Consider the following 10,773-nt stretch of genomic DNA (forward strand, 5'->3'; position numbering starts at 1 on the left):
TTAAATTTGGAATTATCGCCAACAGAGGAAGGAATACTAAGGAATTCAATAGCATCCTAGAAGACGAGATGAGGGATATACATGCTATGGTGAGACAGCGCACCAAAATTATGAGCGATAAGATGAAAGCAAAATACGACAAGGCAATAAATTCTGAGGGTTTTATTGAAGCCGATTGGGTATTGTTATATAACCCACAACGAAAGAAAGGGTTATCTCCCAAATTACAGTGTAATTGGGAAGGACCATATCAGGTTATTAAACGACTCAATGATGTAGTGTATCGCATACAGACCATTGGAATACCAAGGAATAAAATGAAAGTGGTTCATCTGGAACGGGTTGCAACGTTTGGTACCGCAAATATGTCTAATCGGGACGATCAGACTTAGGTAGAGGGCAGTTCGGCGAACGCGAATACCAGAACAAATCAGAATCGACGATAAACTGCCAGAAGCAACTAGACAAAGAATTCGTAGTTGCCAGAATGTTCTAGTTGCGAATTTTTGTTAAAAATTAACTATATAAGGGCTGCCGGATTGTGCAGCAGACACAGTTCTAATTAGAGTGTCCGTGTAAAAAGCAATTAAGCAATAACCAATAAGTTGTAAACTCGATTATCGAGCAATAAGTGTTAAGTTGTTGGAATAAAGATAAGTGTATAGCCATTAAATTGGACTTTAATTTAACAATTCAGTGATCGAACTCAGGAGTGAGTTACAGATAGACGATTTATCGGGAAATCCGTTACAATATGTATATTGTGAAATTCGATCACAACAGAATATTCGCCTAATATATTTCAATTTTATAATTTTGCTCTCCAAGATCAGGATTACTAAATAAAATATATCTTTCTTTACAATTTTTGTTTTTCCACGGTTCTTAATGCTTATTAAAGTACTGGAAAACCGTGCCATCAAAAATTCTTCTGAATTGCGGTTTCATGTATGTATAAGTGAGGTTATGTGCAGTCGGCAGTTCAGAATAATTGAAATTCTCTGCTAACTGTATTTGTATTACCAGACTATATCTATATCATTATGTAGCTATCTTAATTGAAATTTTGCAATTTTATGAAAATTGTTAGTAATTCTAGTTTAGGCATTAACCATCGATAGTCAAAATAAACTATCGATAGTGAGACGAATATTAAACTATCGGTAGTCTCATCGATTGATTTGCAGCTCTAGTCAGTAAAATATATCAATTATTGATATTGGAAGTGAATTTGTCGCGCTCGAGAAAACGAACATGCAAAAAAAAACCAAAAAAAACCAGACGCAACAGAAAACATTCGTTATGATTTCAATTAAACAAATTAATATGAAACATTCACTATTATAGCATCGACTAATCATGTACATATATTCATATGAATTTATGGTGTTAGGTGTAGTCCGAATGTCGACATCGAATAGCCAGCAGCAGCTGCAAGCGGCCAGGTAAATTGAGTGTAAACTCCAAATGCGCTTTCTCAAAAGTACGAGTATGTTTTTAAACTGGTGATCACTTTTAGCTCGAAAGTCGCTCAGAAGATTTCAATGAAATGTGCGCAGCTCTTTGAAAACATGAAAATTTAGTGCCTACAGCGAGTTAAACATTTTCTTGTGAAAAAAAATACTGAAGAAATGTAACAGTCACAATTTCTTTTGCGCCGCGATCTGGGGTACTCATAATTCAATCGCGTCAAACTTCTTTCACACAGGCGGCCTTCGGCCGCGCGTCAAAAACATTGCCCTGGTCGGTCCAACACCGGGGTGTTCATAGTTCTTTTGCACCGAACTCCTTTCAGCAGCGAAAAAAAAAGGAATTATTTTTGGTTATTTTTGTTTGAAAAAAAAAAATTAATAGAAATGTTGAAAAAATTCACTTTTCGGTTAAAACTGGAACTGAAAAACTTAACATAATTTTAAAAGTTTTTGTGACTACGTAGTGCCGCGCTCCATGAATCCTGTATCGTGTTCGATTTTTCGGAACCGACCTTTACTTTCCGAGATCGAAAAAGAATCGATTCTGGGTAACTAGTTTCGAGTTCTTCATACCATTATAATATCATAACACACCGTGTGATAGAAAGGCATACAAATATATATATATTTACTAATTTAGTACTTATTATTTATATATTTACATCGAAATATACTTTTTTTTAAATATATTTATTAAAATGGCACCTAGCGCCGTGTAGATTTATTTTAAAAGAGTAAACAATGGATCTAATGTTTAGTGTGATAAATGTGCGAAGCAGCGGAAATATAGTAACTGTACGACTAGTTTGATTAACCCTTATGTTAGTAACTGGGTACCCGGGTACCCACCGCGGTGTATATGTGTGAATAACTTAAAAAAAATTCAAGATTTCATTTTAGGCTCGTCGTTTTTAACTTAAAAGAAAGCTATTTGTGAGTTCATTTTATTTTTTTTTTCAAATAAGCTTAAACTCTATCCATCGCCCTATTAGCAACCGGTGGAAAGCATAGGAAAAAAATGGTTTAAAATTTCAATTAATGAATGCAACTAAATTTTATTAAAAAAATAAAGAAATATTACACTTTTTTTATAATTAATGACATTGAACACATTGTACACGATTAACTGAGTGCTCGTCACACACAGGTTGGTGACAATTATCACAGGCCTTACGTGTCTTTCACCGTCTTCTTATTGGCAAAGCATTGCAGACATGACAAGATCCTGTTACTTTTTTCCTTCCGGATTTATCACGACTGTTTCTGTCAGTATATGGCCTAATACACTTTCAATGCCAATCTTTGTTGAGAAGTGGCGCATTACTTGTGGATTCGCCGTGCAATGTTCAATCATCGGCAATGCTAGTTCTTTATTAGTTTACGCATAAATTGACGACGTTCTGTCGTTTTTTTGACAATCATTTTATTATTTTAATAATAAATTATATATGCCGCAAGTGAAGAAATATATAGCATGTTGAAGAACATTGCCAGTGGCCATCTCGAAGATCGTCGTTGACTAGTGTATCTCCGCACCATTTGGTCCATTGTGTCAACTCCAGCTTTATATTTATTATAAAAATTTATTATTTCTGGTTTTCGTTTAGCGTCATCACCAACTGATATATCTGAATGCATTGTATATATCAGAATGACAGCTTTATTTTTTTAGGAACGTAGGAACACATGGTAACCTTTTCGTGAAATCCAAAAACTGTCGTATACTGCTCCCGTGTTTTATTCGCTCTCATAACGCTAGGGATGTAAGGTTTATTCTTTTTTAGCGTGCCAAGAATGGTAATATTCCACGACAATAAATGTATAGCAACTGGTACAGTAGTAAAGAAATTATCCATGCAGATGTTTCTACCACTACCTCGGTACGGAGCCGCCAATTCTTTCACTACTCTTTCACCCTAATTTTTTTCTGCAGTATTATCTGTTTTACCAGTGCACATAATCCCTTGCAAAGGATAAGCGTTTTCTTCATCACAAATCCACCAGATCTTAATACCATACTTGTATATATTGAGTACGGAATATATTGAGTAAATCCAGTACGGTATGGATCAAGCTGTTCATCAATCGTCAAGTTAGCTGTTGGTTTGTACATCTGAGCTAAATTTGAATTCAATATTGTCCACACATCACAAATTGGAGCTGCCTTGTTTTCTTTTTTACGTTCACTTCGAGTATTACCATCGTCGAATCGCAAAAAACGCAGAATATTATGAAATATATATATAATTTCGTCAATCCCATCGTCGCGCGATACAGCGGATATCTGTATTCGAATTATTTGCTCCAGCACAAATCAAGGTACCGAAGAACGAATAAATTTCGGGTATCGTAACGGGCTTCCATTGATGCTGTGAGTTTGGATGGTTAGCACTGATTATATCAACCATTTCGTTGATACACATTTTTTTGAAAGTCCTCGTAAATTGACAACGTTTCCGTGCTCCGATGAGTTCCACTCCGCTGGCGTACAAAATTATGAGCTGCGGTCTGATGCTGAGTTGGTAGAGTTTTGTTCCACACTGTTTTATCTTTGGCAATAAAACCCCAAGATGGATGGCTTTTCCTAAAATAATAATAACAACATTAATTAATTATTTAAGAAAAATAATTATTATTTTAATCATTGCTAAGAACAAATATTTTACTACCTTCAGGCTCAGCTGTTTCTACTTCATTGTCATCATCCTCACTCTCGCTACTCTCAACTTCTTTTTCTACTGCTGAATTCTCTTCAGCGATTTCTTCTGTATCTTCAGAATCTTCTGGTTCGTCACGTACTGAATTACCTTGTTGGTTTTAATGTCTAGCTCTATCTTCTGGAATCTAATATTCCAATCAGTCTTCGTCATCGCTATCAGAAACCCTACTCGAATCACTGTCGTGTTCTCCAAGTAGTTTCCTCAAGTACCCATTCCTTTCGGTTGCACATAACCTAATAAATTAAATATTATGTGATATACGTCGTAAATAATTATAATTATATTACACAAAATTGTAATTAAAATATTTACAAATGTTAAATATATGTAACGTTTACTTACCGAGCATAGTCAGCTCTCGATAATTCTTACATAGCTCTATTTCACTGTCAAGAGAACACAAAATGAAACACGTCTGATCCCACCAAAAATCTATTACTATATTTTACTAAAAATTCTCGAATCTAGTGCGCAATAGAAAACAAAGAAATAACCTTGAGTTTTTCTTTCTCTCTCGAACGGCATCTGCTCGGCTCCGACTACCTGCGGTGTCCCAAATAGGTTTTAGATGACGTTCACGTTTCTACGTTGTTATTTTGGTTTTCTTTAAATTGTTACTGACTATTAATTTTAATAAAATAAACAAAATTTTAAATACTCAGATCGTTGCTAAAAAACGTCGGTAAAGTTGGTTACTAACATAAGGGTCAAACATCTGATAAAACACACAAAATTGATTAAACCCTTGCTAATTATAATCGCACTAGAACAACGAGTGAGAAAGACAGTGTTTTTATTTATTTTTGTGCTTTATTATTTAGTAAATTTGAATTACCCATCTTTAGCATTGCGATTTTATAAATAAATATATTAACAATAAAATTTATTGATCATTTAATACTATGTTCGCACCGACACAAAATTCGTGTTTTCATAGACAAAAGAGGTTTTCACGCGAAAACTTGTGTTTTCATCCATACAAAATCTGTCAAACGAAAACACAGTTTTCGCTGAAAACCCCTTGAAAACTTACATGCCACTCATTATACTCGGTGCTTGCTCTAGTTTAACCGATATTATTAGAAGACATATTTTGCCAGCCCTAAATGTTAGTTGACAATTTGTTTACATTCCATAATTGGCCGAAACGTACCCTACAAGAAACTGCTGATGGGTTCATCAATACACTCACATTTGATATGTCAGTACTGTTAATTTACATTTGCATTTTTAAATTCAGAACTATCCACTGATTGGAGAAAGACGTACGCAGAGCTATTGAGAGGAGGAGATGGCATCAAGTGAAAATTTATTTTTATATATTCATATTTTATTATATATTTTGTTGCATTCCTTTTTATATTTATAACTAATTTTGATTAAAAGTTTGAAATTTATTCAAGAAATAAAAATTATATTATCTACTGCGCAAATAAATTTTTCCCTTCTGATAGCGTTTCAGTCATAACTGACAATTTTCAGCTATGACGGATTTATAGTCAGCAATGACTCCAGAAAAACCAAACAAACAAACAAAAAGAAAACAAGGCTCTTAAGAAAATCATATGACTGTCATATTACCCATCAGATGACCGTCACTGTTCTTGTAGGGTACATAACAAATGTAAACAAATAGATGTATGAACTGTCAATAAAAACTCATCGAAAACACACAATGTCGGTCAGAACGACTTTGGTTTCACAATCCACAAATTGTGTGTTCTAGAGGATTTTAATTCGGTGCGAACATAGTATAAGCCAGACCATATGTGAAATGAGCGAAAGCGGTGTAATCGAACCATTAGTCCAACCAAGTCCGTGAAGCTCACCTGTAGTACCTGTGAAGAAGAAAGATGGCAACATGAGATTTTGTGTGGATTATAGAAGGTTGAATGATGTAACGAAGAAAGCCAGTTATACACTACCTAGAATCGATGACACACTGGACTCGTTATCAGGCACAAAATGGTTCTCAACACTTGATTTGAAAAGTGGTTATTTCCAAGCTATCTAGCGCTGGTCTGAAGCTGAGTCCAAAGAAGTGTTCCCTTTTCAAAAAGCAAGTTAGCTACTTAGGACACGAAGTGACAACGGATGGCATTTGCACAGCTGATGAAAAGATCGAGGCAGTAAGAGATTGGCCCGCTCCTAAAAATTTATATGAATTGCGGAGTTTCCTTGGACTGTGTACTTATTATAGACGATTCGTTCCAAATTTTGCCAGCGTAGCTAGTAGCCTTCATGAACTCACGAAAAAGAACAGAGTTTTTGAATGGAATAAAGAACAGGAAGTGGCTTTCCAAACTCTGAAGAAACGGTTAAGTACTGCGCCAATGTTAGCATATCCTGTCCCAAGATCAACGTTTATTTTGGATACGGATGCTAGTGGATTTGCAGTAGATGGCGTTTTATCACAAGTCATTGATGGGCATGAGAAAGTGGTTGCGTATTACAGCCAGACCATTAGCAAGCCAGAGAGAAATTATTGTGTTTCTCGGAGGGAATTACTGGCGTTGGTGAAGTGCATCAAACATTTTAATAAGTACCTTTATGGCCAGCGATTTCGGGTGAGGACAGATCATGCAGCATTAAAATTGCTTTTACAATTCAGGAACCTAGAAGGACAGTTGGCACGGTGGATTGAGAGACTCCAAAGTTACGACTTCTCTATAGAACATCGCAAAGGTAGTAGTCATGGAAATGCTGATGCCATGTCCCTGTAATCTGGAATGCAGACATTGCTCAAAATCTATCAGTTACGGAGTATATCGCCAATTGTGTCGAGTGCATTGCTGCTAAAGGGCCGCGGTCCAGGAGTCATGGCCTGATGAAGCAGTACAATTCAGGTGCGCCGTTTGAACGAGTAGCCATGGATGTAGCTGGTCCATTTCCTATCAGTAAATTAGGAAACAGATATGCTTTGGTAGTCATGGACTATTTCAGCAAATGGTCAGAAGGATACGCAATTCCTAACCAAGAGACAGGAACAGTAGCGGATGTATTTATCAACAATTGGGTATCGAGATATGGTGTTCCAATAGAATTACATTCTGACCAAGGGAGAAATTTTGAATCAACTGTAATACAGGGTATATGCCAGAAGCTCGGTATCCGGAAAACCAGTACAACTGCACTACATCCGCAGTCCGATGGCATGGTAGAACATTTGAGAAAAGTTGTGGACAAGTATCAAAAAAATTGGGATACCCATATATCCTTGTTCCTGATGGCTTATCGGTCTGCTGTACATGAAACAATGGGGTAGACTCCAGCAAGGCTAATTTTTGGTAATGATCCTCGACTACCGATTGGTTTTAAATTTGGAATTATCGCCAACAGAGGAAGGAATACTAAGGAATTCAATAGCATCCTAGAAGACGAGATGAGGGATATACATGCTATGGTGAGACAGCGCACCAAAATTATGAGCGATAAGATGAAAGCAAAATACGACAAGGCAATAAATTCTGAGGGTTTTATTGAAGCCGATTGGGTATTGTTATATAACCCACAACGAAAGAAAGGGTTATCTCCCAAATTACAGTGTAATTGGGAAGGACCATATCAGGTTATTAAACGACTCAATGATGTAGTGTATCGCATACAGACCATTGGAATACCAAGGAATAAAATGAAAGTGGTTCATCTGGAACGGGTTGCAACGTTTGGTACCGCAAATATGTCTAATCGGGACGATCAGACTTAGGTAGAGGGCAGTTCGGCGAACGCGAATACCAGAACAAATCAGAATCGACGATAAACTGCCAGAAGCAACTAGACAAAGAATTCGTAGTTGCCAGAATGTTCTAGTTGCGAATTTTTGTTAAAAATTAACTATATAAGGGCTGCCGGATTGTGCAGCAGACACAGTTCTAATTAGAGTGTCCGTGTAAAAAGCAATTAAGCAATAACCAATAAGTTGTAAACTCGATTATCGAGCAATAAGTGTTAAGTTGTTGGAATAAAGATAAGTGTATAGCCATTAAATTGGACTTTAATTTAACAATTCAGTGATCGAACTCAGGAGTGAGTTACAGATAGACGATTTATCGGGAAATCCGTTACAATATGTATATTGTGAAATTCGATCACAACAGAATATTCGCCTAATATATTTCAATTTTATAATTTTGCTCTCCAAGATCAGGATTACTAAATAAAATATATCTTTCTTTACAATTTTTGTTTTTCCACGGTTCTTAATGCTTATTAAAGTACTGGAAAACCGTGCCATCAAAAATTCTTCTGAATTGCGGTTTCATGTATGTATAAGTGAGGTTATGTGCAGTCGGCAGTTCAGAATAATTGAAATTCTCTGCTAACTGTATTTGTATTACCAGACTATATCTATATCATTATGTAGCTATCTTAATTGAAATTTTGCAATTTTATGAAAATTGTTAGTAATTCTAGTTTAGGCATTAACCATCGATAGTCAAAATAAACTATCGATAGTGAGACGAATATTAAACTATCGGTAGTCTCATCGATTGATTTGCAGCTCTAGTCAGTAAAATATATCAATTATTGATATTGGAAGTGAATTTGTCGCGCTCGAGAAAACGAACATGCAAAAAAAAACCAAAAAAAACCAGACGCAACAGAAAACATTCGTTATGATTTCAATTAAACAAATTAATATGAAACATTCACTATTATAGCATCGACTAATCATGTACATATATTCATATGAATTTATGGTGTTAGGTGTAGTCCGAATGTCGACATCGAATAGCCAGCAGCAGCTGCAAGCGGCCAGGTAAATTGAGTGTAAACTCCAAATGCGCTTTCTCAAAAGTACGAGTATGTTTTTAAACTGGTGATCACTTTTAGCTCGAAAGTCGCTCAGAAGATTTCAATGAAATGTGCGCAGCTCTTTGAAAACATGAAAATTTAGTGCCTACAGCGAGTTAAACATTTTCTTGTGAAAAAAAATACTGAAGAAATGTAACAGTCACAATTTCTTTTGCGCCGCGATCTGGGGTACTCATAATTCAATCGCGTCAAACTTCTTTCACACAGGCGGCCTTCGGCCGCGCGTCAAAAACATTGCCCCGGTCGGTCCAACACCGGGGTGTTCATAGTTCTTTTGCACCGAACTCCTTTCAGCAGCGAAAAAAAAAGGAATTATTTTTGGTTATTTTTGTTTGAAAAAAAAAAATTAATAGAAATGTTGAAAAAATTCACTTTTCGGTTAAAACTGGAACTGAAAAACTTAACATAATTTTAAAAGTTTTTGTGACTACGTAGTGCCGCGCTCCATGAATCCTGTATCGTGTTCGATTTTTCGGAACCGACCTTTACTTTCCGAGATCGAAAAAGAATCGATTCTGGGTAACTAGTTTCGAGTTCTTCATACCATTATAATATCATAACACACCGTGTGATAGAAAGGCATACAAATATATATATATTTACTAATTTAGTACTTATTATTTATATATTTACATCGAAATATACTTTTTTTTAAATATATTTATTAAAATGGCACCTAGCGCCGTGTAGATTTATTTTAAAAGAGTAAACAATGGATCTAATGTTTAGTGTGATAAATGTGCGAAGCAGCGGAAATATAGTAACTGTACGACTAGTTTGATTAACCCTTATGTTAGTAACTGGGTACCCGGGTACCCACCGCGGTGTATATGTGTGAATAACTTAAAAAAAATTCAAGATTTCATTTTAGGCTCGTCGTTTTTAACTTAAAAGAAAGCTATTTGTGAGTTCATTTTATTTTTTTTTTCAAATAAGCTTAAACTCTATCCATCGCCCTATTAGCAACCGGTGGAAAGCATAGGAAAAAAATGGTTTAAAATTTCAATTAATGAATGCAACTAAATTTTATTAAAAAAATAAAGAAATATTACACTTTTTTTATAATTAATGACATTGAACACATTGTACACGATTAACTGAGTGCTCGTCACACACAGGTTGGTGACAATTATCACAGGCCTTACGTGTCTTTCACCGTCTTCTTATTGGCAAAGCATTGCAGACATGACAAGATCCTGTTACTTTTTTCCTTCCGGATTTATCACGACTGTTTCTGTCAGTATATGGCCTAATACACTTTCAATGCCAATCTTTGTTGAGAAGTGGCGCATTACTTGTGGATTCGCCGTGCAATGTTCAATCATCGGCAATGCTAGTTCTTTATTAGTTTACGCATAAATTGACGACGTTCTGTCGTTTTTTTGACAATCATTTTATTATTTTAATAATAAATTATATATGCCGCAAGTGAAGAAATATATAGCATGTTGAAGAACATTGCCAGTGGCCATCTCGAAGATCGTCGTTGACTAGTGTATCTCCGCACCATTTGGTCCATTGTGTCAACTCCAGCTTTATATTTATTATAAAAATTTATTATTTCTGGTTTTCGTTTAGCGTCATCACCAACTGATATATCTGAATGCATTGTATATATCAGAATGACAGCTTTATTTTTTTAGGAACGTAGGAACACATGGTAACCTTTTCGTGAAATCCAAAAACTGTCGTATACTGCTCCCGTGTTTTATTCGCTCTCATAACGCTAGGGATGTAAGGTTTATTCTTTTTTAGCGTTCCAAGAA

At 35.6% G+C, this 10,773-nt stretch overlaps 1 long non-coding RNA gene across 1 annotated transcript; it reads right to left on the minus strand.

The window, feature by feature from the left end:
• Positions 1-2,949: 2,949 nt before the first annotated feature.
• Positions 2,950-5,024, minus strand: LOC138858100 (uncharacterized). The gene is made up of 3 exons (XR_011397337.1): positions 4,535-5,024; positions 4,142-4,425; positions 2,950-4,056 (listed from the first exon to the last, which is right to left on the minus strand). It is a non-coding gene; the product is annotated as an uncharacterized lncRNA (long non-coding RNA).
• Between the last annotated feature and the right edge of the window lie 5,749 nt (positions 5,025-10,773).

This window comes from Bactrocera oleae, chromosome X, assembly GCF_042242935.1.
Source record: "Bactrocera oleae isolate idBacOlea1 chromosome X, idBacOlea1, whole genome shotgun sequence".
NCBI classification, from domain to species: Eukaryota; Metazoa; Arthropoda; class Insecta; order Diptera; family Tephritidae; genus Bactrocera; species Bactrocera oleae.